Below are 24,831 nucleotides of genomic sequence, written 5' to 3' on the forward strand. Positions count from 1 at the left end.
TTAATCTCCTACGTACGTGCACACACACACACACACACACACACACACACACACACACACACACACACGTACAAATAATTCACGTTTGTTCCCAAATCGATCGCAGGTATACGTGCATAAATGCGTAATTGATTTCAATTCCTCGTCTGACATCTGTCCTTTCTTCTATACCGTATCGCTCATTGAATAATGTTTCCGCAAACAGGTCTCTTCGGGGTTTATCGATCTACACAATTCTTACGTCATGGAGATTGCAGTGTAGCCACCACCGAACACGGAAATGTGTTCCGCGCGCAGCGACTGCAGTCGGCTGTGAGCAGCCCGTGTCGACGACTGCTACGCCGCGAAGACCCTCACTGCGGCCCGGCCCAACTTCCCGGCGTCTCAGGTGAGCTGCAAGTTTGACCGCGCGCCGATACACGGCTGTCGTTTCTCAACCGCGTCTAGTGAATGCGGATTCTTTCGCACTCTAGTTACCTCGTAATGTAAAGGGATTCACTTCTTGTAATAGATGTTGCAGCCTGTATGTAATGCTTAAAGTACACAGTTCTCCGCTTGTCCCTACAGAAGAAACTTCCTGGCATATTAAAACTGTGTGCCGGACCGAGACTCAAACTCGGGACCTTTGCCTTTCACGGGCAAGTACTCCACCAACTGAGCTACCCAAGCAGGACTCATGCCCCGTGCTCACAGCTTTAATTCCACCAGTACCTCGTCTCCTCCAAAGTTTCATATCAGCGCACTCTCCACTGTAGCGTGAAAATTTCATTCTTGTCCCTACAGACGCTGCAGTCATGGCTGCTCCCGGCGGAGGTTAGAGTCCTCCCTCGGGCATGGGTGTGTGTGTCTGCCCTTAGGATAATTTAGGTTAAGTAGTGTGTAAGCTTAGGGTCTGATGACCTTAGCAGTTAAGTCCCGTACGATTTCACACACATTTGAACATTTGTGTCAATACAGAAGTTTATATTCTGCTGTTGCAATTTCGGCGTTACGTCATTGTGAAGCATTTACCAATAACCCCGAGCCAAGCCACGACAGACCGACCGACCAACCAATTTCATGACAGCCTACAGATTAGGGCTGGCAGGTATCGCCGAGAAAGCCGGCTTCCGGATGTATTGGTTTTTATTTTTTCCTCGCCACTTTAACATGACTGTTAAAACCGCTCAAAATAACCGCTCTCTGTTTTTCATTACCATTAATTACTTGCAATAACTTCAGGGCTTCTAGAAAAAAAACTGACGCTACATCACTGTAAAGTTCACTTTTCACAGTTTGTAACACACAATTCAAGAAAATCCGACGTTTTAATTTCACAGAATGCGCATATGATTAGTGAAACTGAACAGTTCAAATTTCTGGGTGTTCAGATAGATAGTAAACTGACGTGGGAAGCCTACGTTCGGGATCTTGTTCAGACTTCAGGCTGTCATTTTTACTTTTCGAACAGTATCTGAAGTAAGTGATTGATCGACACGAAAATTAATCCACTTTGCTTATTTTCATTCGCTTATGACGTATGGTATTATATCTTGGGATAACTCTTTGCATTCTCAAACGATGTTTTTGGCCCAGAACCGGGCGGTTCGGGGAATAAGTAGTGTAAGTTCGCGAAAAATCCAATCTGCATTTGGCTCGCACTTCCTTGACTCTTGTGCGGTATACTGCCGCATCCATTGTCGATAAGCTACCATAACAATTCAAAGATCTTAGTCGTAATCCACGCGGTTTCAAATCGTAACTGAAAAGTTTCCTCTCGGGTCGAGGAGTTCCATGAAAACTCAGAATGGATCTTGTGTTATATTGTTGATTGCATTTACATAATCTTACGACTTGTCTTTTTTTGGGTTCATAAACATTTTATCTGTTATTACTTTTATGTTGTGATTTCATGTACTGACACATTCCATGCCCGTGGAGATCTGCTCCTCAGTTTCGTCCTACGAAACTAGACTGGTAAAATGAAAGTGAAAAAAATGCAGAAGTCGGAAAGAGATTGAAAAATTTTTGTTCACTCAGTTTCAAGACACACAGAGTTAAAATATTAAATTAAATAGGGAAATAAAAGAATATTTGGTCCGTCCACCGTTCTCTCCTTATCTCGAAAAGTAATAAGGGATTAAATACTACATAAAAATTCCACAAGTATTGTACTATTGAAACTCTACGCCAAAATCATGTTTTAGTCGGCGATTATACCACTATGTGGGCATTAAGGGCAGTCAGTGCCTAAGGGTGAAAGCTGAGACTGAAGAACTCTAATTCTCGTGTTACTTAGTGCGTATCCAGGTGTTAAAAGTAGATAAGGGCATATTATGTCGACAAAGGCAGTAGATCGGGTACTGCCGTATGGACCAGGCGGGGGCGCGTCCCGCACAGCTACGGTCGCAGGTTCGAATCCTGCCTCGGACACGGATGTATGTGAAGTCTTTAGCTTAGTTACGTTTAAGTAGTTCTAAGTTCCAGGGGACTGATGACCTTAGAACTTAAGTCCCATAGTACTCAGAGCCATTTTTTGAACTGTCTCAGCAGTGCTGTACGAGTTCCTGTGGCATGTGTTTGTTGCTGGCTTCTGTCTGCGTTATTGTTAAAACGCACTGATCGCTAATCCCATTTTCTAAAACAGCGCAATATTTCAAACAAATATATATTTTACAAATAAAAATTACTTCTTTTTTAAGAGGTTTATTTACAAAAGAAAAATTTTAGCACTGTTGCTATGGCTAATTAATATTTCGGTTATAAGAAAAGAAATAAAAAATATGTTATAACAGAGTCCAAACAAGTACCAAAAAACATCTATTATTCATAACTATAATACCGCTACGGGTCTTAACCAGTCGGCTTTTGCGATCCGTCCTACACACTCCCCGACCGATTGCACTCAGTCATTACAGCGTCGGGCCGGCAGAGGTGGCCGAGCGGTTCTAGGCACTTCAGTCTGGAACCGCGCGACTGCTGAGGTAGCGGGTTCGAATCCTGCCTCGGGCATGGATGTGTGTGATGTCCTTAGGTTAGTTAGGTTTAAGTAGTTCTAACTTCTAGGGAACTGATGACCTCAGATGTTAAGTCCCATAGTGTTCAGAGCCATTACAGCATCGGTCTGTTGTTGCTATTTGTTTATCTTAATTTCATTGAGTTTATATTCTGCGAGATCCCACTTGGTTTAACACACACACACACACACACACACACACACACACACACACACACACACAAAAGAGCGTTTGTCTTACAAGGGGTCCCTCCACACTGTAAATCACGGATTTTACCCTGCGTACCTTGCTATCCGGTTTTTTAGCGACGGGCCTTGGGTTTTGAGAAAATCGATTTTGAAGCTCACTGCCGGCTTTGTATACCCTAACATACATATATTACGAGCAAGTCAGCGTAGCGCAGCGGTAAAGGTTCACGGCTACCGTGCTGGAGGTACTGTGTTCGAATCCAGCTCGTTTACTAATGGTTCTTTTTTCTTTTTAGTCGACCGAATTTTTCAATTTTATTTCAGATAATATCAACAAACAGTGTAAGGTGTGCGAAATTATAAAGATATACTCGGGCCTGTGCACTTGAAGTGATATCGGACCCCTGATATGTCTAGATACGATTCTGACGGATGACACGTACGTAAGCATCCTGTGTGATCACCTGCATCCATTCATGTCATTTGTGCATTCCAACGTACTTGCGACGCCTCACACATCCAGAATTGCTGCAGAGTGGCTCAAGGAACACTTTTCTGAGTTTACACACTTCTGCTGTCCACCAAACTCCCTAGACATGAACATTATCGAGCGTATTTGGGATGCCTTGCAACGTGCTGTTCAGAAGAAGTCTCCAGCCCCTCGTGTTCTTACAGATCTCAGGACAGTCCTGCAGGATTCATGGTGTCAGTTCCCTCCAGCACTACTTCAGACATTAGTCGAGTCCATGCCGCGTCGTGTTGCGGCGCTTCTGTGTGCTCGCATAGGCCCTACACGATATTAGGCAGCTGTACCAGTTTTTTTTTGGCTCTTCAATGTAGTCACCAAGACAAGTTCACCCTGCGTGCCTTCACAAAAAAGTGTGATCGGCTCGAGGAATATTTGCCTGATCCAGGTAGAACCTGGAACGTTGTACTGGACGCGAAAGGAGCTGAAATAGGACCTCTAGTGTTTTCAGTAGGCATGCGTGATTGCAGTTAGGATCATCAGCGCTGAACGTTCCATGATGATGAAGCTGTGTAATCAGGAAATAATCGCCTTTGGGTGATCATAGAGAACTGCAGAGAGACATGGACAAAATTATCGAGTGGCGTAACGAATAGTGGCTCTTTTTCAATATGGCTAAGTGTAAGACAAAGCTTACAACGAAGAGAAATAGCCTGGTAGTGTCTTACAAGTAAACATCACATACTTTAAAAAAAGGAGCTCCTGCGTATAAAATAGCTTCGCAGTTATGATGGTTTTATTACTTTTAGTTCATTCACCCACATACTAATGAAACGGATTTGAAATTGTTTGAAGTGCTCTCATTATCAGACGCTAAATGAGTATAGACTGGATAATTTGCTTTCCGTTTTACAGGAAGTCAGTTTTTCATGCATCTCAATATTTATCACCTCACGTCTCCAGAACTACGTTCTGTACAGTGATACGATATTGCAGGTACATTCAGTGGTATACGTGGATGTCGTCTGCAAAAGATATTGTGGAAACACTTAGTGGTAATGTTGGTTTGTGGGGGTTGAAGGGACGGAACTAGTTAGTGGTAAAGAAGTAACAACTTAGAAGGTGACGCATGATGTTGAAGTTTTACAGCGTGAACAGTGAAAATTTAGTAAGCAATAAATTTCTTTCCTTTCATTGTCTTGTGGAAGGAGTCAGCGAGAAAGAGTATTGAATAGATTTAAAATTAGGGGTAAATTTTTATGGGAAATTGCTGTGCTCTCATTTCCAAATAATGGATGAATATAGTCTTAGCCATTTCAGCCGAGTAGTAACATAAACTCTCCGAGGCAAACTATACGGAGTAATAAACAACACGATCCAAGCCAGCACCCACAAGAGGAGAGAGCCACATCGTAATCAAAACATACGAACGCCACCTACGACTGCAATAAAAACATCACAGAGGACGTGTCATGTTTTCACGGTGTGGGCACCTGTCTAAACGGTTAACATCACGGCTGCATTTCAGTTCCGTAGTCATTATTCACAACTAGTGGACGAGACACTCAAATTTCAGGCTCCCATCTTCTCCGAACAAGGCGAATTTACGACACTGACTGACTGCATTGACTAGTGGTGTAATGGTAATGGCTGCCGCAACGTCTCTTATTGGTGCTCATTGCAAATACAGTTCAGTATGGAATTTTTAATTGTCATATTTTCGTCGCCACTATTTATGAGAAATACAATGCGGTCCACTTTGTCACGGAAGGAGCTGTAATATTTAGTCGATTTATCAATCTCTTCTTCTTTGTGATACGCCTTTCTTCTTTGAAATTAGTACTGCTTATCGTGGTCTCCATTACAGCTGTAGCCTTTGTTTATACTATTGTGCCTTTGTCCTTTTAGATAAATTTCGTCGTTACTGATACATATACTAGATGAAGGTTGTAATCTTCTCCTCCCTTTCTTGTCGTTGCTGCTGTCCACGATGATGCACTCTTTTTATAAGTTTCGAGAGGAGTAATATTTACAATAAAGATTTTACTTACAATTTTGAACATGGCTGACGTTTTTACTTACCTTTTCTCGCACAATTGGCTCCAGTTCTTCAAGTCTAGGGGTCTGATTCCTGAAGCTGAAATTCTCACATTTTAGGTACTCGTGTTTCAATTGATCTAAATAATTTTGAAGAATGTCTTTGTGGAATTTTTGAGTTCACGATGATTTATTGCCTGTCATTTTGCTATATTACACTATCTTTTGAAGTTTCACATTAACAAGCCGAAATTGCATTAGTGGTGTAAAATACAAAAATAAGTTCGATCAGATCACAGGCATGCTTATTACTACTTTACTCTGCGGTAATAACAATATTTCAAAGGGTTTACAGTTTTTGTTGACAAATAAATTTCTATTTCATAAATGAATTCATAAATAAACATAATAAACAGTACTAGGTTGCGTAATTAATAATACAAGTTTCAGATGTACCAAATATTTCGTAATTTTGAACATTTCTAAAAAAAAATTAACTGTACATTTAGAGGTAGTACATATTGATTGTAATAACGAAAATAAAGTTATTGCTTTTCATAAATTTTAGCTTGAAATATAACATACTATGTATAAAATTATATGAAACTTCTGAGAGAAGCAGCTGAAATAATACTGACCTGTCCAAAATTAGAAAAATATTTCTGCTATCGACTACCGCTGTTCAGGAAAAGTAATGCTAGAGGAGGCTCTCACTTTACGCCGGCCGTTTCGGCCGAACGGTCCTAGGCGCTTCAGTCCGGAACCGCGCTGCTGCCACGGTCGCAGGTTCGAATCCTGCCTCGGGCTTGGATGTGATGTCCTTAGGTTAGTTAGGTTTAAGTAGTTCTAAGTTCTAGGGGACTGATGACCTCAGATTTTTAGTTCCATAGTGCTCAGAGCCGTTTGAACCATTTTTTGTCCCTTTACAAAGTGTATTTTCCACTACTCGTTAAAATTCACTAACGATAAATAATCTTTTATTTTGTGCTGAGGGTCGTGATGTTATTACAGTTATATAACTTGTTTTTGCGATACTGAAGTCTTTTTGTGTCTAAAAAATGTTTCTCATTCATGTGTGATTGATCTTAATAGTTGCAATGCCAGCTGTATCCCGATGTAGTAAATTCTTGTAATCAAAACTGTTAACGTGATTCATTTTAAAATGTGACTTTGTAGTCGTCACGTTTACTTCACTAGTCCACTACGTTGTATTAATAAAAAAACAACATACAGAGCATTGTTTCGGTTTATTTGTAGTGTAATTAACGTAAGAAAATTTAAGGTGAACAAACGTTTCCGCGTACAGACTCGAGCCCACGACCCCCGTATTACCACTGTGCACTCTCCCCGCTCACGCTTGGCCCAGGGTCGCCATAGGAAACGTCCCCTTAGAAAAATTATACACGACTGTGCTTAAACTGACACACAATAATTTTAGCGCAATGCAATCTGACTTTCAAAATTCCCTACAAAAAAAATTGCCCTGACTAACATTAACCTATACGTTTCACAGATCGCTTATCTCACAAAAATCTTGGTTACTCGAACTACTGCAATACAGCGAGCGCCACTACTGCCAACTAAATATAAGATTCTAACTACTGAAGGCACTAACTAAATATTTACCTTAATAGTCATAATATATATATCAGTTCATGACACCAATTCTTACAAATTTCAAAACTCCGCCATCTGTCTCCCCACGTCCACCACTGCTGGCGGCTCACCTCTAACTGCGCAACGCTACGCGCTGTTAGCATCCAGCTGCCGCTGCCCAACACTACAATGGCAGACAACAATGCAAACCAGCCACAGACTGCACACCGCACAGCTGGTGATTTTCATACAGAGCGCTACGTGGCGGCGGCGTTACCAATAAAAAAACCTAAACAGCCTACTTACAATCTGTCACTTCTATTTCTGGCCAAGCCCTACATATATTAACTCGGACGAAATAGTTGATGACGAGGAGGCACGGATGCCCAAATCACGAACAACAGACGTGACACATCGAACGAGTATTGTGAGCTACCTCTTTCGTGGTTGAATTTTCTTCATGTTCACTCAACGAAGCCTAGTATCTGCTTTTCCTACAGCTAGTTTGTATGACCTCCCACCTTCCGTGGACACCTCTGGATGGTTACTCCCGTACATGAGATGTCTGAAAAGTTCGGTGAATGGTCTCAGCAAAGAGTTAGAAAGGAAATACCTTTACTCACCTTCAGAGTAATCACCTCTGGCTGAAACACACTCCCGACATCGGTAGCAAAGCTGTTGGAAACGGTAACCAAAAGCTTCTTGTGGAATGTCTCAAAGCACCGTAGCCACGCATCGTGGGATATTTGCATCGCTACAACAGATGAGACCTGCTACTACCAATACGACCTGCAGACCGAGCGACACTCAGTGGCTTGGAGTCATCGTCTTCCCCGCCTCCCCAGGGTAGAAGTTCGTAATTGATCAAACAGCTGCTGCCACAAAGGGCGATCAACGTCGTCTCGGTCTCGAACTCCATCAGCTGACATCTTTCTGGAGGCGAAGAAGACGGGTACCGTGCCACTGACCGTCGCCTTCTGTTCCAATCATACTGGTAGTAACAGTGAAAACTTCCCGTCTCCTCATATATATATATATATATATATATCTTTTTTACGCAACTTTCCCTTCTACGGTAAACTATGAAACCTTCCCTTAGGATTTCTATCTCTTGCTTAGTAATAACAAATGGAGTGTTCCCTTTGAAATTAATTCTCTTTCTCAATCTTCGCATACAAATTTAATTGCTGCTTATTAAAAGTGACTTTCTAATTATTTCGACGAAACATAGAATGTGTCGTCGTCGTGGCCCTCAGTCGTTATCTGCAATAACGCAAAACTGTTCTTTACCTTTTTTACTGTTACTGGATCGCCATATGACTGCTACATCGAACTGCGACATGAATATACTTACTCTGCTTTACTATATTAACTGCTGGTGAGCTGACATAATAAGTGGCTGTATTTAATAGCAAAGCTGACGTTATTCTTTCATTAATTTGACTGAAGTTACGTTATTCATAGTTACACTTTTTCTTGAGAACAGTAAATTTTTTGCAAAGTTTTACGTTGATGGTTTTTGGGATGGATTATAATCAGTAATGCAACACTGCTGGCAAAAATTAATTATATTCTGAAAACTTTTCTTCAAATATTTACTGCTGGTAATGAAATGATTTTACGAACTTTCAAATGGGACTTATTTTTTACAATAATCTTACAACTAGCATTGCGCAAACATACCTTCAGTAGTCTTGAGTTTCGCAAAGAAAATGTCAATAATATTAATTCCTCTTATGATAATAGTTAGCTGATGTCTCTGTAGATCAGTTTATAATCTCTTGTAAATCATAGCTGGTGGCTGGCAGGCACACTGCTCCTCTCAACGTGTCGCTTCAGACCTGCTCGCTTCACATCTCGCTTACTACTTGCTTCCTACGAACGCTAAAGCGCGGTCTCTCCTGCCAAAAATGCTTTCTGGTGCAGGCAATCCCTGCTACAACAATTATTTCCAAAATGACAAATATTAATTATTCCTACTTAATCCTATTAATAAAATATAAACATCTTTCATAAATTGTGATTTGACAATAGAAATACACACGTCTTACAACAGGTCTCATCTCCCGTAATGACGCGGATATCCTGTAACACGTGACCCCTACATCTACTCTCTGTGAATCACACGGTACGGGGTACGCCCCACTGGACCAGTTATTAGAGCTTTTTTTTAAATTTCCCTTCACGTATGGAGCAAGAGAAGGATGAATGTTTAAATACCTCTGTGGGTGCTGTAATTAAACTAATCTTGTCCTCACGATCCCTATTGGAGCGACACATATGGAGTTATAGTATATTCCTAGAGTCATCATTTAAAACCGGTTGTCGAAACTTTGTAGTAGATTTTCTCAAGATAGACGCAAACTATCTTCAAGAGTCTTCCACTTCAATTAGTTCAGTCCCTCTGCGACACTCTCCCACGGATGAAATAAACGTATAACCATTCGTGCTGCCCTTCTCTATATACGTTCAATATCTCCTGTTAGTCCTATCTGGTAAGCGTCCCACACACTTCAGTAGTATTCTACAACCGCTCGCACGAGTTATTTGTAAGAAATCTCCTTTGTAGATTGACGGCATTTTCGTAGTATTTTACCAAGAAACGGAAGTCTCCTACACGCTTTATCCGCAGCAAAGCCTATGTGACAATTCCACTTCATGTCCGTACGAAGTATTACACTTCAGCTATCTATATGAGTTTATGGATTTCAACTGTGACTCACTGATAGCATGCTTATAATGCACATTCTAACTTTTCTGGACGTTTAAAGCAAGTTGTCAATCTTTTCACCACATCTGAAATCTTATGAAGGTCTCACTGAATATATGTACAGCTTGTTCTGATTGTACTTCCTTGTAGACGACTGCATCATCTGCAAAAAGTCTGAAGTTACTATTAATATTGTTTGCAAGATCATTTATATGCAACATTAACAGCAAGAAATCAAACACAATTCCGTGAGGTACTAATCTACATTTACATGATTACTCTGCAATTCACATTTGCTTGGCAGAGGGTTCATCGAACCACAACCATACTATCTCAATACCATTCCACTCCCGAACAGCGCGCGGGAAAAACAAACACCAAAACCTTTCTGTTCGAGCTCTGATTTCTTTTATTTTATTTTGATGATCATCCATACCTATGTAGGTTGGGCTCAACAAAATATTTTCGCGTTGGGAAGAGAAAGATGGTGACTGAAATTTCGTAAATAGATCTCGCCGCGACGAAAAACGTCTTTCCTTTAATGACTTCCATCCCAATTCGCGTATCATATCTGCCACACTTTCTCCCCTATTACGTGATAATACAAAACCAGCTGCCCTTCTTTTGCACCCTTTCAATATCCTCCGTCAATCCCACCTGGTAAGGATCCCACACCGCGCAGCAATATTCTAACAGAGGACGAATGAGTGTAGTGTAAGCTGTCTCTTTAGTGGACCTTTTTCATCTTCTAAGTTTCCTGCCAATGAAATGCAACCTTTGGCTCGCCTTCCCCACAATATTATCTATGTGGTCTTTCCAACTAAAGTTGTACGTAATTTTAACACCCAGGTACTTAGTTGAATTGACAGCCTTGAGAAGTGTACAATTTATCGAGTAATCGAATTCCAACGGATTTCTTTTGGAACTCATGTGGATCACCTCACACTTTTCGTTATTTAGCGTCAACTGCCACCTTCCACACCATACAGCAATCTTTTCTAAATTGCTTTGCAACTGATAATGGTCTTCGGATGACCTTACTAGACGGTAAATTACAGCATCATCTGCGAACAACCTAAGAGAACTGCTCAGATTGTCACCCAGGTCATTTATGTAGATCAGGAACAGCGGAAGTCCCAGGACGTTTCCCTGGGGAACACCTGATATCACTTCAGTTTTACTCGATGATTTGCCGTCTATTACTACGAATTGCGACCTTCCCGACAGGAAATCACGAATCCAGTCGCACAACTGAGGCGATACCCCATAGGCCCGCAGCTTGATTACAAGTCGCTTGTGAGGAATGGTGTCAAAAGCTTTCCGGAAATCTAGAAATACGGAATCAACTTGAGATCCCCTGTCGATAGCGGCCATTACTTCGTGAGAATAAAGAGCTAGCTGCGTTGCACCAGAATGATGTTTTCTGAAACCATGCTGATTACGTATCGATAGATCGTTCCCTTCGAGGTGATTCATAATGTTTGAATACAGTATATGCTCCAAAATCCTACTGCAAACCGAGTCAGTAATATAGGTCTGTAGTTCTGTGGATTACTCCTACTACCCTTCTTAAACACTGGTTCGACCTACGCAATTATCCAATCTGTAGGTACAGATCTATCGGTGAGCGAGCGGTTGTATATGATTGATAAGTAGGGATCTATTGTATCAGCTTAATCTGAAAGGAACCTAATCGGTATACAATCTGGACCTGAAGACTTGTCCGTATCAAGCGATTTGAGTTGCTTCGCAACCCCTAAGGTATCTACTAAGAGACTCATGGTAACATCTGATCGTGTTTCAAATTCTGGAATATTCCATTCGTCTTCCCTGGTGAAGGAATTTCGGAAAACTGCTTTCAATAACTCCGCTTTAGCGGCACAGTCGTCGGTAACAGTACCATCGGCATCTGACGATGACTCTCCATCCAAAATATCATGTTGCGTCCTCCCGACCAAGGAATCGTCAGTCCAGTCGCAAATGTCATCTGGTACCCCGCACCATCGTACTTTTGACTATACTTTGCCCTAGAGTGTTCAATTTCAACGATTTCATCGAGCAATCCCACAAGAAGCGTTTGCTGACTTCACAACAACTTTCAGCCGATGTCTGAATTGTGTTGTAGCTAATGGTGACTACTTTAAAGGCCAGTAAATATGTTTTGTTTGTACTCTTGTTCCGTTTATTTTCTGAGACCGTTCACGGGACTTTCCAGACGCACCTTGTGCGATGGGCGTTCTGCTAATGCACCACACTTTTTTCTCGGCCAATTTCGGTTGAATAAATGCGGGCTTTTCTGTGGGACATCGTGGAATATTCGCGCCTAGCTGCTGTAGTTTCTTGAAGTTCCGATAGGTGGCGGCGCTATATACAGCCTTCAGAATAGCATCTGCGCAAGCACAGTGTTTCTTTAGTGGAAAAGCCGAGAGTGACAGAACTTCGTAGGTACTTGCAGAATGTCTACGGAGACCTGGCGGCGAGCAAAAGCACGTCGAGTAGTTGGGCGAGGCGTCTGTCACCGTCGCAGCGAGGTCGCGCAAACCTGTCCGATCTGACGCGTGGCGGCTGGCCGCACACAGCTGTGTCTGCTTCAGTGTTGGGACCTGTGGACACTCTCATTCGAATTGATCGACGTATGAGAATCAAATACATCGCTGCTCAACAAAGTCTCTGTTTGTAGTTCTGATACACTCCTCCACCAGTTGGGGTACTTACAGGTTTGTGCCCGCTGGGTTCCAGCAAGATGTGAAACTGACATATTAAGCCCGTGGCTGTGTATAAAATATACACTACTGGTCATTAAAATTGCTACAGCAAAAAGAAATGCAGATAAACAGGTATTCATTGGACAAATATATGATACTAGAACCGACATGTGATAACATTTTCACGCAGTTTGGGTGCATAGATTCAGTGAAATCAGTACCCAGAACAACCAGCTCTGGCCGTAATAACGGCCTTGATACGACTGGGCATTGAGTCAAACATAGCATGGATGGCGTGTACAGGTACAGCTGCCCATACAGCTTCAACACCAGACCACAGTTCATAAAGACTGGCGTATTGTGACGAGCCAGTTGCTAGGCCACCATTGACCTGACGTTTTCAATTGGTGAGAGATCTGGAGAATGTGCTGACCAGAGCAGCAGTCGAACATTTTCTGTATCTAGAAAGGCCGGTAAAGGACCTGCACCCCCCTGTGGGTTCGGGGGTAAGAATAGGCCCACGGTATTCGTGCCTGCCGTAAGAGGCGACTAAAAGGAGTCTCAAACGTTTCGGCCTTATGTGATGGTCCCCTACCGGGTTTGACCTCCATCTTCTAAATTCTTCCGAAGAGCGAGCTGATTAGGGAAGGGCGCCTTACAAGGTGCAATGTGTCCATCGCTCATTACCATCTCTAGCTTGGTTGGTCGTCGTCGCATAGCTGTCCCGCCCACTCACCATCTCTAGGGCGTGGCTTTGTTCTTGGGTGCGGTTTTTGCAGTCTGCTCTGCTGTGTCGCTTTATGCGCCAATGACGATCATGGACTACATTTCACCTGAAATCCAGCACGGTAGCCAGTCCGTTGTGGTGGGGCCGCCATGTACCCTGTCGGTTGTAGCCCCCTGACAACACAGGGATCGCTCTACTGATGCCTGCGCCGTTAACTCCCCGCGTATGCCAAGGAGTAGATGCCTGTCTCCTTGGGGCATCGGGACTCCCGGCAATGGCCATCCTGCCAGGTGGTCGTTGCTGAGGCTGGGTGGCGCCCGTGGGGAGGGCCCTTGGTCGGAGTAGGTGGCATCAGGGCGGATGACCCGCGATGAAGCGTGGTACATCATCTCTTGCTGGCGGCCAGCCGCCAGCAGTCTCTAAGCGTTCTCGGCCTCAATACAACGCTCAGGCATATGATCCACAATCGTTCCCCTCCCTGGCCACACCATGGGAGGAACGAAAGGCTACGGTTGGCAGCGAACCTTATTCACCTCGCTATTTAGTCTGTACACGAGTCGATGAGGAATCGTTTATGGCGACCAAGCCTCAGTTTTTTGTCGAGCACTTGGAGGACAAGTTTGGGGAGGTGGAGGGCTTGTCCAAAATGCGCTCTGGGGCAATATTAATCAAAACGGCATCCTCTGCACAGTCACGGCGGTTACTCGCTTGTGACAAGTTGGGGGATGTTTCCGTCACGATCACACCCCATAAGAGTCTCAACATGGTCCAGGGCATTATATTCCATAGGGACCTACTCTTGCAGTCAGAAGACGAGCTACGCGCCAATTTAGAACGGCGGGGTGTTCACTTCGTCCGGCGCGTCCATCGGGGTCCGAGGGATAATCAGGTAGCCACCGGTGCCTTCATCTTGGCCTTCGAGGGTGACGTCCTACCCGAAAAGGTCAAGGTGATGGTCTACCGATGTGATGTGAAGCCCTATATCCCTCCCCCGATGAGGTGTTTCAAATGCTGGAAGTTCGGCCACATGTCATCTCGGTGTACTTCCAGCATGAAATGCAGAGATTGTGGACGTCCTTCACATCCTAATACTGCATGTGCGCCGCCTCCCATCTGTGTGAACTGCGGCGAACACCATTCCCCTTGCTCGCCAGACTGCAAGGTTCTACTGAAAGAACGAAGGATCATGGAATATAAGGCCCTGGACCGCATGACCTATACTGAGGCTAAGCGGAAATACGAGAGGCTACATCCTGTGGCTCTGACCAGCTCCTATGCCACCGCTGCCAAAACAGTAGTTTTGTCATCTGCTGCACCGATTCCACTGAACACTCTGAGCCGGAATACTACACCTGCCCCCTTGATGGTGGGGGGCACATCCCCATCTGTTGCTCCTGCACCACCTACCTCAGGAGCAACGACCCCCCAACCATCGGGGACACAAGTCCCCAACTCTAAGCCGGAGAAGCGTCCGACCTCTTCGGCGACTCTCTCTCGCAAGGGATCCCTCGGGTCCCTCCCTTCCCAGGTTTCCACCTCTGGGAAGGGTGACGTCAGCCAATGGCTGAAAAGCAGGCCGGCGGCTGGTCGCAGGGCTTCCCGCTCCTCCTCCGTCCCGGAGACTGACTCGGTGGAGCCCTCCCAGCCAGTAAAGCCCAAGGAGCAGAGAGAGAAGACGAAGAAGAAGAAGGCCTCTAAGGCCAAGGAACGCGCGGTGGCATCCACCCCACCGCTCCATACAGGCTCTGCGTCTGGGGATGAGGTGGAGATCCTGGCGTCCGCTGAGGACCTGGATCTCGCCATACCCTCAGACGCCAAGGACGCCGATTGTACTGGTCCTCGATCGGTGACAGCAGGTGACCCAGTGACGTGATCTGCCTCCTCGGTCCCTTCACGCCTATTTCGCCCATGGACAAAGTGATTCTCCAGTGGAACTGCAGCGGTTTTTTCCACCACCTTGCTGAGCTCCGCCAACTCGTCAGCAGTCACCCTTTCTTCTGCATTGCCCTCCAGGAAACGTGGTTTCCGGCAATGCGGACCCCTGCCCTACGTGGGTATCGGGGTTATTATAAGAACCGGGCAGCTTATGAGAGGGTGTCTGGTGGAGTCTGCGTCTACGTCCTTAACTCTATCTACAGCGAGTGTGTGCCTCTTCATACACCCTTAGAGGCTGTCGCTGTAAGGATGTGGACGCCTCAGCCTATTACTGTCTGCAGTTTGTACCTTCCGCCGGATGGTGATGTCTCTCGTCATGTGTTGGCTGCATTGATAGGACAACTGCCGCCTCCCTTTGTGTTGCTGGGCGACTTTAACGCCCATAACCCCTTGTGGGGTAGCGCCGCGATTACTGGCCGGGGCAGGGATGTCGAGACTCTTCTGTCACAGCTTGACCTCTGCCACTTTAGTGCGGTCCATGGCTCGTTTTCGGCCATTGACCTTTCTATTTGCAGCCCCGGACTTTCACCATCCATCCACTGGAGGGTCCATGACGACTTATGTGGTAGTGACCATTTCCACATCTTTCTGTCACTGCCACAGCGTCACTCTTCTGAACGCTCCTCCAGATGGGCTCTGAATAAGGCTGATTGGGACTTATTTACATCTGTCGCAGTGATCGCACCTCCTTCCACTGATCCGATTGATGCGGTGGTTCAGTCGGTCACCACCAGCATCGTTTCTGCGGCGGCATCTGCGATTCCCTGTACATCCGGGTCACCTCGGCGGAGGACTGTGCCGTGGTGGTCGCCCGAGATCGCAGAGGCGATTCGAGATCGCCGGCGGGCTCTTCAGCGCCATAAGCGGCACCCGTCGTTGGAGACCCTCATTGCTTTTAAACAGTTCCGCGCCCGAGCCCGACGCCTTATTCGCCAACGGAAGCAGGAGTGCTGGGAACATTATGTTTCCACCATTGGCGTCCGTACCTCTGCATCGCAGGTTTGGGCCAAGATTCGGCGACTCCAAGGCTATCGGCCACCTGTCTCTGTCCCTGGGCTTTCGCTGAATGGAGCAGTGTGCACCGACTCCGACACGATTGCGGACCGGTTCGCAGAGCATTTTGCTCAGTGTTCCGCGTCAACGAACTACCCGTTGGCCTTCCGCTCCCGGAAAGAGCGGTTGGAAAGTCGGAGGCTTTCCTTTCACACGCGCCACGCGGACTCGTACAATGCTCCTTTCAGCGAATGGGAATTCCAGAGCGCACTTTCTGCTTGCCCTGATACGGCTCCTGGACCAGACCGCATTCACAGCCAGATGCTGAAACACCTCTCAGTGCCTTGCCAGCGACGCCTCCTAGATCTTTTCAATCGCGTCTGGTTCGAGGGTGTTTTCCCGTCTCAATGGCGGGAAAGCATAGTCCTCCCCGTATTGAAACCTGGCAAGAACCCGCTGGAGGTGGACAGCTATCGCCCCATAAGCCTCACCAACGTTCCTTGCAAGTTGCTGGAACGTATGGTGAGCCGGAGGTTGAGTTGGCTCCTCGAGTCTCGGGGCCTTCTGGCTCCGTCTCAGGGTGGGTTCCGTAAAGGCCGCTCTGCCGTCGATAATCTGGTCTCCCTGGAGTCTGCCATCCGTACAGCCTTTGCGCGCCGCCAACATCTGGTTGCCGTCTTCTTCGACATGCGGAAGGCATACGATACGACTTGGCGCCATCACATCCTGGCCACACTTCATGGGTGGGGCCTTAGGGGCCCGCTCCCGATTTTTATTCAGAATTTTCTTTCGTATCGTTCCTTCCGCGTGCAAGTAGCTGCGTCGCATAGTTCCTCCCGGGTCCAGGAGAACGGGGTCCCACAGGGGTCTGTCCTCAGTGTGTCCCTGTTTTTAATTGCCATCAATGGGCTCGTTGAGGCGGTGGGGTCGTCCGTCGCGGCTTCTTTATATGCGGACGACTTCTGCCTATATTACAGCTCCAGTGGCATCGCCGCTGCTGAACGGCAGCTGCAAGGTGCCATCCGCAAGGCGCAGTCATGGGCTGTAGCGCACGGCTTCCAGTTTTCGGCCGCGAAGACCTGCGTTATGCATTTCTGCCGGCGTCGCACGGTTCACCCTGAGCCGCGCCTTTACCTTGACGGTGAACCTCTTGCTGTGGTCGCGACGCATCGGTTCTTGGGACTGGTATTCGATACCCGGTTGACTTGGCTGCCCCATATTAGGCAGCTGAAGCAAACATGCTGGCGGCACTTAAACGCTCTCCGCTGCTTAAGCCACACCAGGTGGGGTGCCGACCGGTCCACCCTCCTCCACCTATATCAAGCGCTGATCCAGTCCCGCCTTGATTATGGGTGTGTGGCGTACGGTTCTGCCTCGCCTTCAGCATTGCGATTGCTGGATCCCATACACCACTGCGGGATCCGCCTCGCCACGGGAGCGTTCCGGACAAGCCCCGTCGACAGCATACTTGTGGAGGCTAGTGTCCCTCCATTGCGGTTCCGGCGTGACCGCCTTCTGGCCGCCTATGCCACGCACGTTTATAGCATGCCAGGGCATCCAAACTACCGTCTCCTGTTCCCGCGCTCGATCGTCCATGTTCCAGACAGGCGGCCCCGGTCAGGGTGTCCCATTGCGGTTCGCCTCCGGGACCTTCTCCGTGGCCTTGACTTTTTTCCTCTGCCGCCTGTTTTCCGGGCCAATCTCCGTCTGCCCCCGTGGAGTGTGCCCCGACCGTGCCTTCGGCTCGACTTGGCACAGGGTCCGAAGGTCTCAGTGCCTCCGGAGGCCCTCCGCCGCCGCTTTCTTTCCATCCTGGCCGAGTTTCCGACCGCGGCGGTGGCCTACACCGACGGTTCGGTGGTCTCTGGTCACACTGGTTACGCTCTCACTCTACGGGATTATTGTGAGCAACGGTCATTGGCAGCTGGCTCCAGTGTATACACTGCCGAGTTGGTTGCCATCTATCGTGCCCTAGAGTTTCCCCACTCCCGCTCAGGTGAGTCCTTTGTCATCTGTAGTGACTCCCTGAGCGGTTTACGAGCTCTTGACCAGTGTTTCCCTCGTTCCCGTCTGGTGATGGCCATCCAGGAGTCCCTCCATACTCTCGTCCGTTGCGGCCGCTCTGTCACCTTTGTTTGGTCCCCGGGTCACGTCGGCATACCGGGTAACGAGCGGGTTGACGAACTGGCGAAACAGGCGGTCAGTTCCCCGGCCATGGAGATCGGTCTTTTAGAGAGTGACGTCCGATCCGTATTGCGGCAGAAGGTCCTTGCTGCTTGGCGTGATGAGTGGCGCACCCTGCCCTCTCCCAACAAACTTCGGGCAGTCAAGGAGACAACCAGTGTGTGGCGCTCCTCCATGCGGGTGTCTCGCAAGGACGCTGTCGTCCTCTGCCGGCTCCGCATAGGACATACCCGGCTCACGCACGCGTATCTCTTGTGCCGTGACGACCCGCCTCTCTGTCGCTGCGGATTGGCCCTGACCGTGGTACACGTCTTACTAGACTGCCCACTTTTAACTGCCCTCAGGCAGACGTTCGCGCTGCCTGGTACAGTCCCTGCTCTTTTAACCGATGACTCTACTATGGCTGACTTAGTTCTCCGTTTTATTCGAGCAGGGGGTTTTTATCATTCAATATGAGAGTCCTTTTTTTTTTAGTGTCGACTGTGGCTTTTGGCCTGGGGTTTTAGTTTGTGGTGTTTTAATGTGTCCCTTGGTTGTTGGCCTTTCCAGTTTTATTTTCACGGTCGGCCAATGACCGTCGCACTCTGTGTGTCTTTTAATCTCTTTTCTCTGGTCTTCGTCTATGTCTTTCTTGTACTGTGTCGTCCCTTGTCGTCTCCGTTATGTGTTTATTGCTTGTTGGACTTTTCTTCGTGTATTATTATGGTCGTGGAACAAGGGACCGATGACCTAAGTAGTCTGGTCCCTTTAACCCCCACAAACCAAACCAAAGGACCTGTAACATGCGGTAGTGCATTATCCTGCTGAAGCGTAGGGTTTCGCAGGGATCGAATGACGGGTAGAGCCACGGGTCGTAACACATCTGAAATGTAACGTCCACTGTTCAAAGTGCCGTCAATGCAAACAGTTGACCGAGACCTGTAACCAATAGCACCCCATACCATCACGCCGGGTGATACGCCAGTATGTCGATTACGAATACACGCTTCCAATGTGCGTTCACTGCGATGTCGCCAAACACGGATGCGACCATCATGATGCTGTAAACAGAACCTGGAATCATCCGAAAAAATGACGTGTTGCCATGCGTGCACCCTGGTTCGTCGTTGAGTACACCATCGCAGGCGCTCCTGTCTGTGATGCAGCGTCAAGGGTAATCGCAGCCATGGTCTCCGAGCTGATAGTCCATGCTGCTGGAAACGTCGTCGAATTGTTCATGCACATGGTTGTTGTCTTGCGAACGACCCCATATGTTGACTCAGGGATCGAGACGTGTCTGCACGATCCGTTACAGCCATGCGTATAAGATGCCTGTCATATCGACTGCTAGTGATACGAGGCCGTTGGGATTCAGCACGGCGTTCCGTATTACCCTCCTGAACCCACCGATCCCATACTCTGCTAACAGTCATTGGATCTCGACCAACGCGAGCAGCAATGTCTCGATACGATAAACCGGAATCGCGATAGGCTACAGCCCGATCTTTATCAAAGTCGGAAACGTGATGGTAAGCATTTCTCCTCCTTACACGAGGCATCACAACAACGTTTCACCAGGCAACGCCGGTCAACTGCTGTTTGTGTATGAGAAATCGGTTGGAAACTTTGCTCATGTCAGCATGTTGTAGCTGTCGCCACCGACGCCAACATTGTGTGAATGCTCTGAAAAGCTAATCATTTGCATATACAGTATCTTCTTCCTGTCGGTTAAATGTCGCGTCTGTAGGACGTAATCTTCGCGGTGTAGCAATTTTAATGGCCGGTAGTGTAGGTTGACGCTTATTTATTTTAAACAGCGCCGTTATCGGTTTCCAACCGACAGCTTCCTCTTGAGATGGCTAGTTCACATGTTACATTACATTTCGTCTTTTGTTTCCCTACCTGACGAAACTTCCTTGGGATTCGAAACCGGTAACGGCGTTGTTTAATATAAATAATTAGCGTTGTAAAAACTGGCTGGTTGCTGTAGTCTTCTGTGTAAGAGCCAGCCTACATTTTGTACACATCCAAGGGCTCAGTATGTCGGTGTTTGACAAAATACACTCCTGGAAATGGAAAAAAGAACACATTGACACCGGTGTGTCAGACCCGCCATACTTGCTCCGGACACTGCGAGGGGGCTGTACAAGCAATGATCACACGCACGGCACAGCGGACACACCAGGAACAACGGCGTTGGCCGTCGAATGGCGCTAGCTGCGCAGCATTTGTGCACCGCCGCCGTCAGTGTCAGCCAGTTTGCCGTAGCATACGCAGCTCCATCGCAGTCTTTAACACTGGTAGCATGCCGTGACAGCGTGGACGTGAACCGTATGTGCAGTTGACCGACTTTGAGCGAGGGCGTATAGTGGGCATGCGGGAGGCCTGGTGGACGTACCGCCGAATTGCTCAACACGTGGGGCGTGAGGTCTCCACAGTACATCGATGTTGTCGTCAGTGGTCGGCGGAAGGTGCACGTGCCCGTCGACCTGGGACCGGACCGCAGCGACGCACGGATGCACGCCAAGACCGTAGGATCCTACGCAGTGCCGTAGGGGACCGCACCGCCACTTCCCAGCAAATTAGGGACGCTGTTGCTCCTGGGGTATCGGCGAAGACCATTCGCAACCGTCTCCATGAAGCTGGGCTACGGTCCCGCACACCGTTAGGCCGTCTTCCGCTCACGCCCCAACATCGTGCAGCCCGCCTCCAGTGGTGTCGCGACAGGCGTGAATGGAGGGACGAATGGAGACGTGTCGTCTTCAGCGATGAGAGTCGCTTCTGCCTTGTTGGCAATGATGGTCGTATGCGTGTTTGGCGGCGTGCAGGTGAGCGCCACAATCAGGACTGCATACGACCCATGCACACAGGGCCAACACCCGGCATCATGGTGTGGGGAGCGATCTCCTACACTGGCCGTACACCACTGGTGATCGTCGAGGGGACACTGAATAGTGCACGGTACATCCCAACCGTCATCGAACCCATCGTTCTACCATTCCTAGACCGGCAAGGGAACTTGCTGTTCCAACAGGACAATGCACGTCCGCATGTATCCCGTGCCACACAACGTGCTCTAGAAGGTGTAAGTCAACTACCCTGGCCATCAAGATCTCCGGATCTGTCCCCCATTGAGTATGTTTGGGACTGGATGAAGCGTCGTCTCACGCTGTTTGCACGTCCAGCACGAACGCTGGTCCAACTGAGGCGGCAGGTGGAAATGGCATGGCAAGCCGTTCCACAGGACTACATCCAGCATCTCTACGATCGTCTCCATGGGAGAATAGCAGTCTGCATTGCTGTGAAAGGTGGATATACACTGTACTAGTGCCGACATTGTGCATGCTCTGTTGCCTGTGTCTATGTGCCTGTGGTTCTGTCAGTGTGATCATGTGATGTATCTGACCCCAGGAATGTGTCAATAAAGTTTCCCCTTCCTGGGACAATGAATTCACGGTGTCCTTATTTCAATTTCCAGGAGTGTATAACAACAAATGTGCTGACAGTTAACACCAAACTACACAAAAGTAAAGATTAACTCTAAAACCAGTACCGCCAAAATATTTAAAGCAAAATGTGAAATCATGTGGCTCAAGGCAGAGATCAAAGTGCAGTATAAAAAGAAAGAACTTCTCAAGAAGCAACTGTACAGTCCACACTTGCAAGTTCAGCCTTCAGTTCTCCAACATCTTACAATACAAAGATAATATCACTGAAAAAGAGCAGCAGAAAATATTGTGCAGGCATAAGAAAAAACTAGATGCTTTGAAAATGAAGAAAGGTAATTTCCCTCCAAAAATTCACATGACATCCAACATCAGTTTCATGAAAGAACTAGTATCGCAACTAATATCAGTTTTACAAACAATGGACTTCCTATCATAAACAAAGGTCTAAAGCATAACATAGAGCCCAGACTTAATGTCAATAACGTGAAAAGCGTTACTGCATCTACTGAACTTGCATATGATGCTGCTAAATTAAATTCCAGGGAAAGCAATGCCCTAAGCAGTCCATACACAGCCGGACCGGTTCACCGACCGACCCGTTGAGAGGGTTGGCCCCGACCGGCTTGCCTGTGTGTGAGCGATGGGATCGCGTTCGTGTCCGAAGTTGGGGTGCGTCGCCTCCACCGGCGAACCGCTACCTGCTGCCCCGAGCGCCACCTGCTGTGCTCAGGCCGGCCGCTTCCTCCTAGCCCACGTTCCGTCAGTAGAGTCTGACTCTGTTACTCACTACTTCTTTCGTTGTCACTGCTTTTCGCTCCTTTTATGATAACTTCATAGGAATTCTGCTACCAATGACGGTCGGAGCAAGGAGGACATCAAAAGCAGACTCTATATGGCAAAAAATGCATTTCTGGCCAAGAGAAGTCTACTAATATCAAATACCGGCCTTAATTTAAGGAAGAAATTTCTGAGGATGTACGTCTGGACTACAGCATTGTATGGTAGTGAAACATGGACTGTGGGAATACCGGAACAGAAGAGAATCGATGCATTTGAGATGTGGTGCTATAGACGAATGTTGAAAATTAGGTGGACTGATAAGGTAAGGAATGAGGAGGTTCTACGCAGAATTGGACAGGAAAGGAATGTGTGGAAAACACTGATAAGGAGAAGGGACAGGATAATAGGACATCTGCTAAGTCATGAGGGAATGACTTCCATGGTACTAGAGGGAGCTGTAGAGGGCAAAAACTGTAGAGGAAGACAGAGATTGGAATACGTCAAGCAAATAATTGAGGACGTAGGTTGCAAGTGCTACTCTGAGATGAAGAGGTTAGCACAGGAAAGGAATTCGTGGCGGGCCGCATCAAACCAGTCAGTAGACTGATGAACAAAAAGATAACGTCATTCGAGGAAAACAGACTTTTGGGCGTGTTTCATTAATAATGTACAGAGAATGGCCATGTTTGTGAGAGATAAAAATCGAAGGACTACTCCAATAGGAATATGAGGAACAAAGCCTACATAGATCTTATAGCTAAGTGCAAAAAGAGAAATCGTTCAGCAGACAAGGCGTTTGTTATTTAAAAAAATTAGTTATATACGAGCGTCTTTCGGGCGACAGTTTAGAAAAATACAGGACGCTACATCAGCAACTAGAAGTGCTGCTGAAAACGTGCCAGAACCGACGCTTTGGTACTGCGATCTCCTTCAGTTCACCCTGGATCGAGAAGAGGTGCAATGTGGGGTATCTTCACTAACACAGGGTAGGACTCTGGACGATGACCAGACTGAGGAAGTAAATGATGAGTCAGATATTGATGGTGTAAGTTGTTGTTGTTGTGGCCTTCAGTCCTCAGACTGGTTTGATGCAGATCTCCATGCTACTCTATCCTGTGCAAGCTTCATCTCCCAGTACTTACTGCAACCTACATCCTTCTGAATCTGCTTAGTGTATTCATCTCTTGGTCTTTGTCTATGAGTTTTACCCTCCACACTGCCCTCCAATGCTAAATTGGTGATCCCTCGATGTCTCAGAACATGTCCTACCAACCGGTCCCTTCTTCTAGTCAAGTTGTGCCACAAACTTCTATTCTCCCCAATTCTATTCAATACCTCCTAATTAGTTATGTGATCTGCCCATCTAATGTCTTCAGCATTCTTCTGTAGCACCACATTTGAAAGCTTCTATTCTTTTCTTGTCCAAACTATTTATCGTCCATGTTTCACTTCCATACAAATACTTTCAGAATCGACTCCATGACATTGAAATCTATACTTGATGTTAACAAATTTTTCTTCTTCGGAAACGCTTTCCTTGCCATTGCCAGTCTACATTTTATATCCTCCCTACTTCGACCATCGTCAGTTATTTTTCTCCCCAAATAGCAAAACTCCTTTACTATTTTAAGTGTCTCATTTCCTAATCTAATTCCCTCAGCATCACCCGACTTAATTCGACTACATTCCATTATCCTCGTTTTGCTTTTGTTGATGTTCATCTTATATCCTCCTTTCAAGACACTGTCCATTTCGTTCAACTGCTCTTCCAAGGCCTTTGCTGTCTCTGACATAATTACAACGTTATCGGCGTATCTCGATGTTTTTATTTCTTCTCCATGGATTTTAATACCTACTCCGAACTTTTCTTTTGTTTCCTTTACTGCTTGCTCAATATACAGATTGAATAACATCGGGGAGAGACTACAACCCTGTCTCACTCCCTTCCCAACCACTGCTTCCCTTTCATACCCCTACACTCTTAAAACTCCCAACTGGTTTCTGTACAAATTGTAAATAGCCATTCGCTCCCTGTATTTTACCGCGGCCAGCTTCAGAATTTGAAAGGGAATATTTCAGTCAACAT

General features: G+C 46.7%; 1 protein-coding gene across 1 annotated transcript in view; it reads left to right on the top strand.

Annotated features, from left to right (window-relative positions):
* Positions 1–260: 260 nt before the first annotated feature.
* The window catches only part of LOC126291836 (trithorax group protein osa-like), a 196,187-nt gene continuing 171,616 nt past the window's right edge, over positions 261–24,831 (top strand). The window contains exon 1 of the mRNA XM_049985549.1: positions 261–388. The gene's annotated coding sequence lies outside the window, so the exon portion shown is untranslated. The remainder of the gene's footprint in view (positions 389–24,831) is intronic.

The sequence above is a fragment of the Schistocerca gregaria genome, chromosome 9 (genome assembly GCF_023897955.1).
Source record: "Schistocerca gregaria isolate iqSchGreg1 chromosome 9, iqSchGreg1.2, whole genome shotgun sequence".
Classification (NCBI taxonomy): Eukaryota; Metazoa; Arthropoda; class Insecta; order Orthoptera; family Acrididae; genus Schistocerca; species Schistocerca gregaria.